This window comes from Cornus florida, unplaced genomic scaffold (assembly GCF_030987335.1).
Source record: "Cornus florida cultivar Cherokee Brave unplaced genomic scaffold, ASM3098733v1 CherokeeBrave_3.0.0_Hap2_Chr09, whole genome shotgun sequence".
NCBI classification, from domain to species: Eukaryota; Viridiplantae; Streptophyta; class Magnoliopsida; order Cornales; family Cornaceae; genus Cornus; species Cornus florida.
In genome coordinates this window covers 81,941,836-81,960,402 of record NW_026775579.1, presented here as the reverse complement: position 1 = coordinate 81,960,402, position 18,567 = coordinate 81,941,836, and positions in this window count along the sequence as shown.

Below are 18,567 nucleotides of genomic sequence, written 5' to 3'. Positions count from 1 at the left end.
TTTAGATTATTTGACTCGTGTTGATAGTTTAACTATCCCGTCCTAAATAGCATACCATATTGATGCATATCCAGGTCCAATAGATTGGCTAGAAGTTTGTATTTCTACCCAATCCTATGACCATACATTCACAAATCCTAGCGTACATAACGCTATTACCCATGTCATCAAAATAATAGTTGGTTGATCACATACTTGTGTCCCCAACCAATCCATACTCCCAATCCAGACTAATTAACAAAAAATAAACATGTAATAATAAAAACCGAAACTCATAACAATCAAAGACGAAACACGTAGATATACACAATACACAAAATAACTAAAATATAATTCTACTTAAGACATCCTCCATTCCAGAGAAGAAAACCTCCTTTGAACTCAAATTCGCAAAAGTCCGTTCTATAGTTTCGTTGGTAATTATCCAACTTTGAAACTTATCCATTAACCGTAGCTTAACTGCACAATCGTTTACTTAAGCAAATATCCAAAGTCTTAACCATCATACTCCTTATATGCGGAATACAAACCATCTAACGTGGCTTTACAAAGCAACTTAGAATGTCACAACCTAATCCCCATACTCTCTGGAATGTGATATAAAATCACGTATTTGTTCTGGCAAGAACTCCATCCGATTCCCAAACTCCTAAAGAGTACTTCTCAAATAACTCTCGGAGAGATGATACAAAACTTTAACTATATGTAGATTGGTTCACCCCAACCCTATTAGTACATTCACTATACTACTGGTAAATGAGAACACACTCGTGCTATCCTTCATCCTCAAACTTTAATATCCCTTTTCTTGGATACGCCAAAATCTCCTCCCTTAGGATCCTTTTCAGAATCCTATTCCTCGTTTGTCTCCTTTTTTAGAACAACTGAAATTGTGTTGGCCTCGACATACGATGACCTAACACCTACACCCTGATCCGTTCTTGGCGTATACTTTCTAAGTAATGCCAACCTTGGAACTAAACCTTCGATCCCAAGTTCTGCTTCTGGCAAAGAACTTGACAACCTACTCCTTTACTCCTCTGGGTCCGTATCGCTTTTGCCTTGAACCCCATCCTCCTCCTAGTGTCAACTATTTATGGAATATAATTGACATCAACTCCTCCGAACGAATCGTAAAATGAGTACAACGAATCCTAATATGGCTCTAAGTTTTAAGAGACGCAACGCGGAAGTCCTATAACGAAAAACACTCCTAAGGACACGAGAACCTGGAGTGCTCTGATACCAACTGTGACACCCCCGAATTTCCGGATGCGGGTTGGTCAGGCCCACGCCCGATTACTCGAGGATATTAAACCAATTAGTAATAAACGAACACAGAATACAAATAAGAAAACAGGAATAAATAAAAATTTGCTGCAAAGAAACTAGAATGATAATCCAAATACTGAAACCTCAGAATAAAATTAAATTAATAAAAAATTATTCTGATACATCCAAATTCTCCATTTCTAACACAACTTGGGAATCCATCTGGTTCAACACTGAAATCATCAACTGAAGAACTCCACTGCTAAATCATGAAGAAGCTCCTACGTCGTCGGAAGAATGAGAAGCCGTCTTTACTCAGCATGAACAAGATCTAAGACCTGGAACCGTCCGTTACCTGAAGAAAAAAAAAAATAATGGGTCAGGCCCACGAACAAGTTCTATCCTAACTACAATCCAAATAAAGACCCGATACGCAGATACATCCTAGATGTCTCAACCATATCTATATAGTCCATAATAGATAAATATATATCCACACTACAAGACTCTCACTAAACTATGCTGAGGGTCTCAACCTGAATAAAAGGCAACATGCGATACACACATGAGTGGGCATGACTACCTAAGCCTAACAGGGTATACCTCAACCAACATAGCTAGCTACGCATCCTAATGCATATACGCACCTTAACCGTCGACTATGAGACTCAAGCTCAGATCGCGGTACCATAATTTATATATATAAATTCCCATCCAAACCAATGTAGTGCCGCTCAACTGTCGTTGCCATGACACGACATAAAATTAGGATTTAAATGTTTTACTTAAATCCCTATCTCAATTATATATATAAGTTCCCTCTAAGTACAATGTTGTGCCGATCAACAGTTCATTGCTCAAGACACAACATGTAATCAGGATTTAAACGTTTTAGTTAAAACCCTATCCTTCCTAATACAGAAATATAAACAACCATCTAGTATGTCGTTCAACTGTTTTAGTTGACAGGACATGAAACCATGTAGGATTTAACTGTTTTAGTTAATCCATTCCGTATGTATGATTGGGTTGGAATTAGTGTTTTGATCTAATTCATCCCTCCGTATGTCACCGTCCCATACCGGTACATACCATGTATATGATCCGTAAATGATGTACAATCATTAGAATATCAAATAAATCCATATAATCCAAATAGTTGATAAAACAGAATTTAAATAGTTCATCAACCATAATCCCAAAATAATATTCATGAAATTGACGAGATAAAGTTTAATCGTCTGTTAATTTAAAATCCAGAATCCAACTATATAATTGATTAGACAAGATTTAAAAGTTCATCAATTTAAATTCCAAAACACTAATCCCAGTAATTGTAAAATAAAGTTCAGTAATTTAGCAATTAAATTCTGAAACTGTAATTGCAGATTAAGGTATATCATCTTAGCAATTATCAACCAAAGTAAGCATAAACCAAGTCCGACAATTATATGACCCTATTATGCGTTGTAATACCCCTAGTTTTTAAAAGGATAGAATTGAAAATTTTATTTTATTTTTCATTGAGTAATTGATTTAGTTATGTGTTAGTTTACTTGATTATTTGTGTAATTGTTTTTAATTGCATTCATTGTTTAAGTTAATTAATTAATTGTCGTAATTATGGACTCGATTGTTTTATTTAATTATTTTAATTGGATTAATTTTGTGATAGTTAATTTAGTTTGTTCTCAACGTGACTGTTATATAGCTTTTCATTGGGTTTATAATTTTCATAGGCAGCAGTCATTGATTTGTAACCTAGGTTTACATGTGGGCCGGGTTATATATGGATTAGGGTTTAATGTCTAAACCTATATATATGCATATTACAGTGGATTAGGGTTTAAAACAACACAAAACAAAACGTAGGTTTTATGTAGAACAAAGATACAGTGAGGTATTGAGAGACATAGAGGAAGATAAAGAGAGGAGGTCTAGGTTTTGGTCTGGATTAAGTTTGGACCAAGAAGAAGGAAGGAGAGGTGTTTTTGGGTTGAACCAAGGCACTGGAGGAGCAGACTTGCAGTTTAGGACCCAAACATATTACAGAAACGGTGAATTAGAATTTTAAATCTGAAATTCAAAGGCAAGTTTCTGATCTTCTCTTTCCCAGGAATTTGTGTTCTGTGCATGCTTAGTTACACTCCAGGAATTAAAGTAAGACTTAATGACATCGTTTATACATGTTGTAACAGTATTAAACATCATTGAATATAATCTGTTTTCATAGTTTTACACGTTCAGATTAAAATCTTATTGTCGATGCTTTACAAATTGATGTTTAGTTCCGTTCTTGTTTGTATAACTCTGTCTTATGGTTACTCTGGGATGTGAGTGGGATCTTAAAAACTGAAATTAAACATGTTAAATAAGTTTCTAGCATGAAGGAATTGAATCTGTTTCTCAGTCGACTACAAGTTCAGTCTTTTGTATGGTTGCCGTTGTTTCAAACTTTGATCTGTTATGCAACTAAAAGGGGTATAACTCTGTCTGGGATGAGGATAGGACTTTAAAATCTGTAATAAAACTGTTTTTAAAGACTGAAACCGCCGGAGTCGAAGATGACAGATGCAGAACAAGCCAGAGCTCTAAGGGGTGAGAGCAGGCTCCAAAAATAAAGAAAGCCTGCTCCCAAAACACTAGAGCTGGCTCTCTAGGGGTGAGAGCCGGCTCCCACCCATCTAGAACCGGCTTCCAAGGAAGGGGAGCCGGCTCTCCTAATTTGGAGAAGGCTCTGTGAAATTTAGAGTCTTCTCTTTCTCTTAGAATTGCGTAAAACTGAGTTTCTAGGTTCTATTTGGCTGGGACTGTGGTTCTTAAAACTGTTTAAAAGCTTTTGGGTGACTTAATACATGGTGTAAGACTTATAAAATAGTTAAGAAGCAAGCTTATAGTTAGAATATAGTACAGAATTAACATAAGTTTAATCGAAGGTCGGTATGTGGATAAGTGAACAATTGACTTATGTTGCAGACTGATTTACAATTTGTTTTCTTTGCATGATCTTAAGTTTTAATCATGTTCTGTAGTTGAGTTATGAGCATTATGTTATTCAAATACAGGTATGCTTTGTTGGGATTGATTGATAATTTTAATCTGTTATATATCTCATTTGTTACAACACTATTTGGAGGAGATTTGATTCCATTGCATGTTCTTAGGTCTGGAATCATGTTTTGCAGCTCTGTTATAAGCATGTTGCTATTTAATAATGTGTATGCTTAGTTGGAATAGACTGATGTTTAAGTCTGTACATAAATGTATCAATTAAAGTACTGTTTGGGGAAGTAAATTTCATAAACTTGTTTTATTAAACTTAATGGATTGAAACTTGGGTTCTAAATCTTTCAGTGGAGGCATGACTTAGTTACACCCATGTTTAACTATAGTTATGTTGGACCAAATTTATATACACCTTGCTATGGAACTACATCGATTTGTGGACAAGTTGCAGAATGTAAATGCTTAGATTATTTTAGTAGTTTACATTATTGGAATGTTATTGTTAGGCCTTATAATGAATGCCTAATATTGATATATATATGTATTAGATTATAATGATGCATATTTTGGAGAATGGTTGTTGAATACATAGTGATAATTGTAAACTATGCTATTTGGAGGGTTGTATGCACCGGTATGGGACGGTGGCATACTAGGGACGGATTAGTTAAAATACTAACTCCTACCTAATTTGGAATAAGTTGGATTAACTATAAAAGTTAAGTTCTACTTATATGGAAGTATATGTACCGGTATGGGACGGTGGCATATTACGGATGGCTTAGTTTAAAAACACTAAGACTTACCTATTCTGAAATAAGATAGATTAACTACAAAAGTTAAGTCCTACTTATAACTATGTGTCAGGTCAATAAACCATTTGAATGACACATATTGAACGGACTTTATATATTTATATTACGGTGTCATGGTATGGGCTCGAGTCTCAGAACCATGGTTAGGGTGCGTATATCGCTTAGGATGGATAACTGGACAGTAGTTTTGTTCCCTAGTAGGCCTAGATACACATGACCACATTACGTGTAATTTGCATGGTATCTCTACTCAGGCTGAGACATACCTATTGGACTAGTGAGCATCCTATAGTGTGTAAGATATACATATATGGACTACTCTAGATATTGTTGAGTTTATCTAAGATGTATCTGCGTATCGGATTCCTGTTTGGATCGTAGTAGATCAGGACTTGCATGTGGGCCTGACCCACTCTTTTATTTTTCAGGTGTTCGACAGTATCAGGCTTAGAGCTTGATCGTGTTGATGCAGATACAGACACTCACTCTTCCGATTACATAGGATTTCCTTTCTATTTTAATTTTGGATTTTAATTCTATAATTTTATTTAAGGATTTGGGATTAGGGGTCCACTAGGTGGATTCCCGAGTTGTATGGTTTTAAATTATACTTAATTTATTATTTCAAGTTTTGAGGATTCTTATTTTAGATTTCTTTCAGCGTATTATTAATTTATGCTTAATTCAGTTTTTATTTCTGCTTGTTTATATATTAATTGTTTGATATCCCTCATATCTGTCCTAGTTGGAATAGGATTTGGATTTTAATGTGTATAAATATATACACATAAGGTTTTAAGATAAAAAGTTTACACGTTAGAAAAATAAGGGAAGCAGAGAGAGAGGAAAAAGAAGGGCTGACAAGGAGGAGACCGAATCTGAGAAGGAGAACGTTTGGATTGGAAGAGACAATCAAAACTTGAAGCGTCGGTTTCGTTTCGAAACCTTTAGGCGAGTTCTTCTCTAACTTTCCTCTTAAAACTCATAAGGATTTCACCTTGAGTATCAATATTTAGATTAAATTTATTTGTTTAAAATAATGGTTAGATCGGAATAATTAAAATTATAAATTATTATATTTAATTTTTGGATTATTGGAATTTAATTGATATATATAGGTATTGTATGTATATTTTAAAATCAATATATAGGTGGATCTATGACCCAAGAAGGTTATTTAGGGTTTATAGAATTTTTAAAAATTTTCTGTAATTTTCAAAAATTTTATGGTATTTTTTTTTAATAATTTTTAGAATTTATTAGATTTAATTTTCTATATTTGTTTAGAAAATTATATATATATATATATATATATATATATATATATATATATATATTGTTTTATATATACGGTGGAGGCTTTCTAGGAATTGGCGTGAGCACAGGGGTGGGTAATCCAGTGTGACTTGCTATACAGTACTTTTGGTGCACCTAGTCTAGAACCATTAAATAAGAATGATGATCAGCAAAGGGTTCAGTGTGGTGCAACGCATGGTAAGGTGGTACACATGTTGATCTAGTCCATTAAATTATTCAAAGGTGAGTGGATTGATCTGGTGCATCACGAAGCATGGAAGGTTGGTACGCATGTACATCTGGCCATACAAGTGGTTTGGTCAACAATGGATTGATCTGGTGTAGCGCAGACCATGGGAGTTGGTGCGCCCACAGATCTGGAGCATTAATGGAGGAGAAGTAATCCTGTGTGATCAAGCTCACAATAACCATTGAGTTTAACCTATTATTATTCCTATTTTGTTACTCGAAATTTAAACGGTCATAACTTAAGCATTTTAAATCGAAATTAGGTCATTCTTGAGCTCCAATTCAAGGATTTATCGTCCTCTTTCTGATGGTACCAATTTCATTATCGGATTCCCATCATACTAGGAGATATTTATGTTTTAGTAAAACGGTGTCGAAAAATTATTTACCGAGATGGAGTATTTATGGGAAACTATTTCTGACGAGATTTAGTAACATTTAAATTACGTAAATATAATTAAATTAATATATTGATATGGAAGGAAGTATATATATATATATGTTTTATATGTGTATATATTATTTAATTGTTTAAGATAAGGATAGAGGGATGTGTATATATATATATTGATATATATGTATATATATATGATTTAAGTAATCAAAGATTATTATAGATGATATTATACATTTTTATAGATTATATAATATATGTGTATGTATATATATATCATTTAAGATGATTAATATAAATTATTCTTATTTGGTATATCTGGATAGACTGGTTATTAAAGTAATGTTATGTTCATGAAATGCATGAGATATCTATGTGTCATTTAGTTCATCGTGAAGTTTAAAGTTGGTATATGGTTGAATTGTAGGCATGGATGAGTTGGCAAAGGCTTAAATATATGACCTAAATATTTGTATGAATAAAACACATACATAGGAAGTATGGATGAGTTGCTAATTAAAAGTATATAAATATATATACTTAAGGAGACATGGTTGATTTGCTAAAGTGTAATTATATTACTGTGTGTTAGATGATTAAAATATCATCTATAGTTATTGTATGTATAGGTTGGATTATGATTAGATATTCTTAAATTAGAATAGTCTAGTACTTACAGGTTAGTGTATTATTTTATGCATATTAATAAAATAATACTGGTGGAGACAAGGATGATTTGTCAAAGTTTAGATTTTGGGATATGTGATTTAAATAATTAAAATCATTATCGAGTTTGGGATTAAATATAATATTCTTTTTATTATAATTTATTGTTTAAATGATTAAACAACTGACTATGATAGGATTAAGGTTAAAAGAGTTTCTATTTAAATAAATGGTAGATTGGTCTAGGAATGATTATTATTTTAATAATTATTTAATAGGTATGAAAATTTAATAAACCTATTAATGGATGTGATTAGTATAGTATATATAATTATATTTAGACATGTATATCGTGCTTTATTAAAGTTAAAACTTTATTAGGTTTGGTTTTGATAAGAGATGATCTGCTTATTGGTTTTCAGAGGCCTGGTAAAGTGAACTTGCTCGTAGGGTTTAACCTTCGATTTATTTTTTCAGGTTATTAGAAGTTCCAAGTCTCAAGGTTGAGGATCCGCAGCTGGAGGACTTGTGATACCCCTCGGATCTGAGACACGGGTTGATCAGGCCCAGGCCCAAACCCGAGGGAATATCAAACAATTAAAGTATTTTAAAACGAATACAGATGACAAAAAGAACAATACAGATAGAATAAAACTGAAAGAAATATTAATTATAAAATCCTCCATGTATAACTGAAAATTGAAACTCCAATCCTCCAAAACTTCAAGGTTACAACTTGGGAATCCACTGATGGACCCCTAACCAAAAGTTCAACTGAAACTGAAAATTGAAAATAGATAATGCTAGAAATATCGAGAGAAGTCCTACGTAATCAGATGAAGGTGAGACTGTCCTCGACAAGCACGATCAAACTCTAAAGCTGGAACCGTCATGTACCTGAAATGAATAATGAAGGAGTGGGTCAGACCCACGAGCAAGTTCTAATCTAACTGCAATCCATACAGTGACCCGATACGTAGATACACCATAAACACCTCACAATATCTATCTAGTTCATACGTATAAATATATCCACACTAAGGGACATTCACTAGTCTGTAATAGGGGTCTCAACCTAAATAGAAGACAACATGCGAATATGCACCCAAAGGTGGGCATGAGTACCTAGACCTAACAGGGTACACCTCAACCTATTATAACCAGCTATGCATCCACTGCATATACGCACCCTAACCAATGAGTCTGAGACTCAAGCTCAACTCGTGGTACCATAAACATATATATATAATCCATCCAAATCCAGGGTAAGCAGTTCAACTATTTATTAAACTGACATACAATAAACCAACTAGTTAGTCACTCAACTTATTCAGTTGATATGACTTAACTACCATCCATTAATTCAGGAAGTCATCCAACTTGGTTACAGCTGATCTGACTTAGTCACAATTAGGATTTGATATCTTTCAATCCATTCCATTAATTCATTAGGTTAGGTTTATGCGTTTTGAGCTAAACCGTCCCTAGTATGTCACCGTCCCATACCGGTACATACAATCCTCCATATCCAGGTAAATTACAACATATATAACAGTTTAATAATTTACAGACCCAAAAACCACCATCCAAACAATTGCAGAAAAATATTTAAAGCTTCAGCAATTTAAATCCAAGCATTTAACCATATAGTTGCAGAAGACGATTTAACAAATCAACAACTAACATCCAGAGCATGCATAAACAAAATTTAATATGTCAGGGACTCCATCATGCATGTGAATAGGTTAAATAATCCTATTATTATCCAATAAATTGCTAAAACAATTTCAGAAGATTGTTTAATATTTCGACAATTTAAATCCAAGCATTAACCATATAGTTGCAGGAAACGATTTAATAATTCAGCAACTAGCCTCCTAAGCATGCATAGATCAAAATTAATAATTAAATGACCTTATCATGCACTTTAATGCGTTCTAAAACAAGTTTTATAAACACATTATATTCCATCAAATTGCAGAAATTGAATTCAACAATTAATTCAACTTCCAATTGTTAACAACATAGGAAGTGCTTTAATTTTTACACTGTTTGTCCCGACAATTTAGAATTAAACTTTAATCAATTTAGGGTCTTAATAACACTCAAAATTCATTCCTTAATCCCTTTGTAAAGTTCCAAATTCACTCAAATAGTCTCCATGCTCCAACAGTGAACATAATACGTAGAAAATTAAAAAAAAAAACTTAAAATAAATCAAAAATAACAAGGGAGCCTGCTCCAAAATTTGGAGCAGGCTCTTTTTCCAGCCTAGAGCCGGCTCTAGGACTCCTTAGAGCGGACTTTACTTTGTTGTGGGAGCCGGCTCCCACTTCTATGGAGCCGGCTCTTACCTCCTTTGAGAGCCTTCGTCCCCGGTGCGTTGTTTCAGCTCTTGTGCTCCTTCTCCAGCTTATTCCTAACACTCTGTTAGTTTTTAAAACCAAACTTAGGTGTCATATTAATACCCAGTAGCATCCCAATGGCTTGATAACAACAATTAAAATCAATTACAGAGATTAAATTTGCTACCGAACTAACCCGCGTTAGGAACAAAACTGAAACTATAATTCTATTCCAACCTCTCTGTTTCTCTTCACAAACTGATCTTAGGAGTCTTATATCATCCCATTAACATCCCCAGGGTTTGTTTACAGAAGATAGAGGCAAGAGTTGTAACTAAAATCTCAACAGATTTTAATATGCTTTAATGAACAGAACTGGGAGCAACAATACACGAATTATAAACAGATTTGGATTCAATGAAAACAAATCATCAACAAGCATACATTAAACACATAAGTTTCATTTACTAATTAGTTAATCCCTAGAGACTATCTAGGTGCACAGAACACGAGCCAAAGAGAAGGAGGAAGATAAGAACTTGCCTGTGATTTCAATTTTGAAATCCCTGTGTCGTCTCTAAGTTTTCCGGCAATTCTGAACGCCGCCAAGCTTACTATAACTCTGTCTCTAATCCTTACTCAGCCTGCTTGGTCCTCTCTGTACAATTCCTCTTAAGCCTCACTCTGTTTTCCCACAACTGCTCTCTGTTTTTCTCTCTGTATCTTTGGTACGTGAATAGGGTTTTTCCAACCCTTGAGACAGATTATAACCGTATATATATAGGCGTAAAAATCATAAACCCTAATCCGTGTTTAATCAGAGACAGAGCCCTAATTCTAAACCTAGTCGGCCCATGAAACTACCTCTGTTACGGCTTACTTATACGTGAAATTCCAACCCCAAAGTTAACTGTAACGTAAAACAGAACTAAATGAAAAAAAATAATTAAATAATTAAATCTACTTAACTAATTAATTCCAATTAAATAATTAAAAACACTTAATCCACTTAACTAATTAATTCCAATTAAAAACCCAATTAAACAAATGAAAAAAAACAATAAAATAAATAAAAATGCGATAAAGACAATAAAATAAATTAAAAGGCAATACAATAAATATTAAAAATGCCGAGACTATCCTTTTTAAAATTAGGGGTATTACATTCTTCCCACCTAATAAAAGGAATTTCGTCCTTGGAATTCGCTCTTACCTTCTTCCAATATTTCAGGAAACTGTGAGCGAATGACATCCTCCCGTTCCCAAGTGGACTCAACCTCATTGTGATGACTCCACTGCACACGAACCAAAGGGATAACCTTATTGCGAAGGATTTGATCCCGACGGTCAACAATACGACAGGGTGGCTCCAAATAAGTTACATCCGACTGCAACTCAATCTCCCCCACATCGATATGCTGATACCGATCCCCATCTCGCAGAAATTTCCGCAACAAGGACACATGGAATACGTTGTGTACGCGGTCCAAATTATCCGGTAACGCCAACCGATAAGCAACAGCTCCAACTCGATCCGTAATCATGAATGGACCGACAAACCGCAGAGACAACTTCCCTTTCTTCCCAAAGCGCATAACACCCTTCATAGGAGATACTTTGAGAAGAACCTGATCCCCAACCTGAAACTCCAAAGCACGAGTGCGACGATCAGCGTAGCTCTTCTGCCTACTTTGGGCAGTACGCATGCGATCTCGAATAAGAGCAATCTTTTCAGATGTATCCTTGATGAACTCAGGACCTAAGAATCGATTCTCTCTAACCTCCATCCAACAAACAGGTGATTGACACGATCGACCGTATAACGCCTCAAAAGGTGCCATCCCAATAGTCTTCTGAAAACTATTGTTATAAGCAAACTCCACAAGTGGCAAATATTCCTCCCAGTGGCCCTTGAAATCCAGGACACACGACCGAAGCATATCTTCCATAATCTGATTCACCCTCTCAGTCTGTCCGTCAGTCTGAGGATGATAAGCAGTACTAAGGTGTAACTCCGTACCTAAAGCCTGCTGAAAACCCTTCCAAAATCCAGATACAAAGCTCGAATCCCTGTCCGATATAATAGACAATGGAATGCCATGTAGCTTCACAATCTCTGAAATGTAAAGCCTCGCCAACTGCTCCGAAGTGTAGTCAGTGCAAATAGGCAAGAAATGAGCTGACTTGGTCAACCTATCTACAATGACCCATATGGAAGTATGCCCCTTGAAAGAATTTGGCAACCCTTCCACAAAATCCATAGATATGCTCTCCTATTTCCACTCCGGAATTGGTAGTGACTGTAGAGCTCCTGATGGCCTCTGATGATCAATCTTAACCATCTGACAAGTACTACACTGAGAAACAAAAAGAGCAATGTCCCTCTTCATACCTGCCCACCAAAACTGCTGCTTCATATCTTGATACATCTTATCACCTCCTGGATGAACAAAGAACTCAGAGTGGTGAGTCTCAGTCATCACATCCTTCCTCAAATTATCAGCAGAAGGTACCACTAACCATCCCTTGTACCTTAAACCTCCATCAGCCCCAACATAGTAGAATGGAACCTCTCCGGAAGCTATCTCTGGGACCTTGTCGACACACTGCTGATCGGTGAGTTGTGCTTGTAAAACCTTGTGAATGATGGAAGGTGTAACCACCATGCAAGCCATAAAAGCATCCGATAACTCATCCATACTCTTCAAAGCATTCCACTCAGTAGTGAATAGAGCAGAAAGACTACCAACAGGTTGGCGACTGAGTGCATCCGCCACCACATTCGCTTTCCCTGGATGGTACTGTATAGAAAAATGATAGTCTTTTACAAACTCCAACCATCTGCACTGTCTCATATTCAGCTCCCGCTGAGTGAACAAGTACTGCAGACTCTTGTGATCACTGAATAATCTAAAGGACTCACCCAACAGATAATGCCTCCAAATACGCAAGGCAAAAACCACTGCTGCCAACTCCAAATCATGTGTTGGATAATTAAGCTCATGAGGCTTAAGTTTTCGAGATCCATAAGAAATCGATCGCTCCTCCTGCATCAATACACATCCAAGACCCTGCAACGAAGCATCCGTGTAAACAAGATACTCTATCCCGCTCTGCGGAGTAGCCAGAACCGGTGCAGAAGTTAGCTTCCTTTTCAGCTCATCAAAAGCTCGCTGACAGTGTTCATCCCACACGAACTGTACACCCTTCTTGGTCAGATGAGTGAGTGGTCCTGCTATCTTGGAGAACCCTTGGATGAATCTCCTGTAATATCCTGCCAGACTGAGAAAACTCCGAATCTCAGTAGGTGATGTAGGCTGTCCCCACTCAACCACCGCTGAAACCTTGGCCGGATCCACTGCTATCCCCTTTTCTGACACCACGTAACCCAGAAATTTCACCTCCCGCTGCCAAAATTCACACTTCTCGAACTTTGCATATAACTGGTGCTCACGAAGCGTCTGCAAGACCATGCGAAGATGTCTAACATGATCATCCTCCGACCGAGAATAGATCAAGATGTCATCAATAAAGACAATAACAAACTGATCCAAATAAGCCCGGAAGACTCTATTCATTAAGTCCACGAATACTGCAGGTGCATTAGTCGTCCCAAACGGCATAACACGAAACTCATAAGAACCATATCTCGTGAGAAATGCTGTCTTAGGAATATCCTGCTCCCTAACCCTCAGCTGATGATACCCAGAACGCAGATCAATCTTGGAGAAATAGGTGGCTCCCCTTAACTGATCAAACAAGTCATCAATCCTGGGCAAAGGATACTTGTTACGAATCGTAACCTTGTTCAACTCCCTGTAATCTATACATAGACGAAGCAAACCATCCTTCTTCTTTACAAATAGAACTGGTGCTCCCCAAGGTGATGTACTCCTACGAATAAAACCCTGGCTGAGTAACTGCTGAATCTGATCCCTCAGCTCTCTCATCTCTACCGGTGCCATCCTATAGGGTGCCCTAGCAATAGGCACAGTGCCTGAAGCTAAGTCTATCACAAAATCGATCTCGCGACTAGGTGGCAATCCCGGAATCTCCTGAAATACATCCGGGAAATCCTGTACAATTGGTATGTTATCCAATGACACAATAATCCCCTCATCCTTTTTCTCCTTCACATGGAACAAATAGGTGCTACCGCCTCCTTTAGAACATGGCATAGCTACTACATACATATCCTGACCAGGTATGGTAAAAATAATAGACCTATCAAAACAATCAACTTGGGCATGGTAGTGAGACAACCAATCCATCCCAAGTATCACATCATAAGTATGCATATCCAGGACCAGTAGATTGGCTAGAAATCTGAGTCTGCCAATATCTAATATCACAGGCCCATCACTCTCATGTATAATAGCTGTATCACCCAATGGTGTAGAAATACCCTGAGGTCTAACGCATACCCTCGTCCTTATCCCAGATAAAGCAACAAAAGTCCTAGTTACAAATGAATGTGTAGCACCTGTATCAAATAAAACACGTCCATGCAAACCATGAATAGGAAACTTACCCTCAATAGTCTGAGGTGCCTGAACATCCTGTGGCATGGGGTTATACACCCTGCCATAATGCAACTGCTGTGGTGCATGTCCCTGAGTCTGTGGCGGTGCCGGTAAAGCCAGATGTGTCTGTCCCTGAATCCGTGGAACCTGTGGAGCTGGTAGAGGCACTGGTGCCCTCTGTCCCTGCTGCACATACTGTCCCTGTCCCTGCCCTGCTTTAGGACACTGCCTGGTGGTATGACCATACTCCCCACAAGTGTAACAACTACCCTGGAAAGTACCAAATGGCCTCCTCTGTCGGTTAGCCTGTGGCTGACCCTGTCCTGCCTGTGGTCCCCCATTCTGTTGCCTCTGAATAGGTGCCCCATTCCGGTGAGCATCTGAACCACCCCTGTGCTTCTTCCAAGGCTGTTGCCCCTGGAACTTGCCTTTGTCATTCTGCCGGTGACCATTGCCGTTCACCTTTTCAGCTGACTGGTTAGTAGAGTCTTTATTACCCCGCTTCTCACCATGAGCTTATCTGATGTCCACAGTCAACTGATACTGTTGTAGAGCGGCGTCTACCACCTGACCATAGGTAGTATAGGCTGGACTACCTGTAATAGCTCTCTTGATAGACCACATCAGTCCCTTAACGAAACTGTTACGCTTCTTCTCCTCTGTATCCACCTCCTCTGGTGCAAAGAGAGACAAGCGTGTGAACTACTGCTCATACTCCACCACTGTCATGTTTCCCTGCTGCAGATTTAGAAACTCGGTCTTCATAGCTGTCCTGACCGCATAGGAAAAATATTTCTCGTCAAAGCGAGCACTAAACTCATCATAAGACAATGTCATCCTTTCCTCTAGGGTGGTAACTGACTCCCACCACTGTAGTGCAACCCCAACTAGCTTGAAAGTAGTAAGCATCTGCTTTTGAACCTCCGTGCACTGAACCAAACGAAGATGACGCTCAATGTCCTGTTTCCACTGGTGAGCTGTTCTCGCATCGGTGGAGCCTGAGAACACAGGTGGACTCCCCTTTATGAAAGAGCTCCTAGCCTTTCCCCAAGAATCCGTCTGACCCACTGGTGCTGGTACAAGTGCCTGCTGAACCTGTGGTTGGCTCCGGAGTGCAGCTGTTACCCCAGCCTCTATAGCCCGAGCAACAAGGTCATTGAGGTGTAGAGGAATCTCTGGATCTCTGACCCGACCCTGAGTCTGTTGAACTTCCTCCTGCTCCTCCTAAAACCCTGGCATTTGCTGCTCTTCTTCTATTTGCCGACGTTGTAGACGTTCCTGCTGTCTACATGCCACTCTCCTCTGTCGACTGTTCATGTTCTGTCCTCTTCCAATGTTAACCATGTTGTTAACATAGAAAGACAGACATCAGTATGAGTTTAAATGAACCGTAAAAGAATTTAACGAATCCTAAACATAAGCTCTATATAAAAAAACGCTACGCGGAAGTCTTAATACGAAACGTCCTAGAGACACTTGAACCTGGAGTGCTCTGATACCAACTGTGATACCCCTCGGATCTGAGACATGGGTTGATCAGGCCTAGGCCCAAACCCGAGGGAATATCAAACAATTAAAGTATTTTAAAACAAACACAGATGACAAAAAGAACAATAAAGATAGAATAAAACTGAAAGAAACATTAATTATAAAATCCTCCATGTATAACTGAAAATTGAAACTCCAATCTTCCAAAACTTCAAGGTTACAACTTGGGAATCCACTGATGGACCCCTAACCAAAAGTTCAATTGAAACTGAAAACTGAAAATAGATAATGCTAGAAATATCGAGAGAAGTCCTACGTAATCAGATAAAGGTGAGACTATCCTCAACAAGCACGATCAAACTCTAAAGCTGGAACCGTCCTGTACCTGAAATGAATAATGAAGGAGTGGGTCAGACCCACGAGCAAGTTCTAATCTAACTGCAATCCATACAGTGACCCGAAACGCAGATACACCGTAGACACCTCATAATATCTATCTAGTCCATACGTATAAATATATCCACACTAAGGGACATTCACTAGTCTGTAATAGGGGGCTCAACCTGAATAGAAGGCAAAATGCGAATACGCACCCAAAGGTGGGCATGAGTACCTAGACCTAACAGGGTACACCTCAACCTATTATAACCAGCTACGCATCCACTGCATATACGCACCCTAACCAACGAGTCTGAGACTCAAGCTCAACTCGTGGTACCATAAACATATATATATAATCCGTCCAAATCCAAGGTAAGCAGTTCAACTATTTATTAAACTGACATACAATAAACCAACTAGTTAGTCACTCAACTTATTCAGTTGATATGACTTAACTACCATCCGTTAATTCAGGAAGTCATCCAACTTGGTTACAGCTGATCTGACTTAGTCACAATTAGGATTCGATATCTTTCAATCCATTCCATTAATTCATTAGGTTAGGTTTATGCGTTTTGAGCTAAACCGTCCCTAGTATGTCACCGTCCCATACCAGTACATACAATTCTCCATATCCAGGTAAATTACAACATATATAACAGTTTAATAATTTACAGACCCAAAAACTACCATCCAAACAATTGCAAAAAAATATTTAAAGCTTCAGTAATTTAAATCCAAGCATTTAACCATATAGTTGCAGAAGACGATTTAATAAATCAACAACTAACGTCCAGAGCATGCATAAACCAAATTTAATATGTCAGGGACTCCATCATGCATGTGAATAGGTTAAATAATCCTATTATTATCCAATAAATTGCTAAAACAATTTCAGAAGATTGTTTAATATTTCGGCAATTTAAATCCAAGCAATAACCATATAGTTGCAGGAAACGATTTAATAATTCAGCAACTAGCCTCCTAAGCATGCATAGATCAAAATTAAAAATTAAATGACCTTATCATGCACTTTAATGCATTCTAAAACAAGTTTTATAAACACATTATATTCCATCAAATTGCAGAAATTGAATTCAATAATTAATTCAACTTCCAATTATTAACAACATAGGAAGTGCCTTAATTTTTACACTGTTTGTCCCGACAATTTAGAATTAAACTTTAATCAATTTAGGGTCTTAATAACACTCAAAATTCATTCCTTAATCCCTCTGTAAAGTTCCAAATTCACTCAAATAGTCTCCATGCTCCAACAGTGAACATAGTACGTAGAAAATTTAAAAAAAAAAAACTTAAAATAAATCAAAAATAACAAGGGAGCCTGCTCCAAAATTTGGAGCAGGCTCTTTTTCCAGCCTAGAGCCGGCTCTAGGACTCCTTAGAGCCAGCTCTACTTTGTTATGGGAGCCGGCTCTACTTTGTTGTGGGAGCCGGCTCCCACTTCTATGGAGCCGGCTCTTACCTCCTTTGAGAGCCTTCGTCCCCGGTGCGTTGTTTCAGCTCTTGTGCTCCTTCTCCGGCTTATTCCTAACACTCTGTTAGTTTTTAAAACCAAAATTAGGTGTCATATTAATACCCAGTAGCATCCCAATGGCTTGATAACAACAATTAAAATCAATTACAGAGATTAAATTTGTTACCGAACTAACCCGCGTTAGGAACAAAACTGAAACTATAATTCTATTCCAACCTCTCTGTTTCTCTTCACAAACTGATCTTAGGAGTCTTATATCATCCCATTAACATCCCCAGGGTTTGTTTACAGAAGATAGAGGCAAGAATCGTAACTAAAATCTCAACAGATTTTAATATGCTTTAATGAACAGAACTGGGAACAACAATACACGAACTGTAAACAGATTTGGATTCAATGCAAACAAATCATCAACAAGCATACATTAAACACATAAGTTTCATTTACTAATTAGTTAATCCCTAGAGACTATCTAGGTGCACAGAACACGAGCCAAAGAGAAGAAGGAAGATAAGAACTTGCCTGTGATTTCAATTTTGAAATCCCTATGTCGTCTCTAAGTTTTCCGGCAATTCTGAACGCCGCCAAGCTTCCTATAACTCTGTCTCTAATCCTTACTCAACCTCCTTGGTCC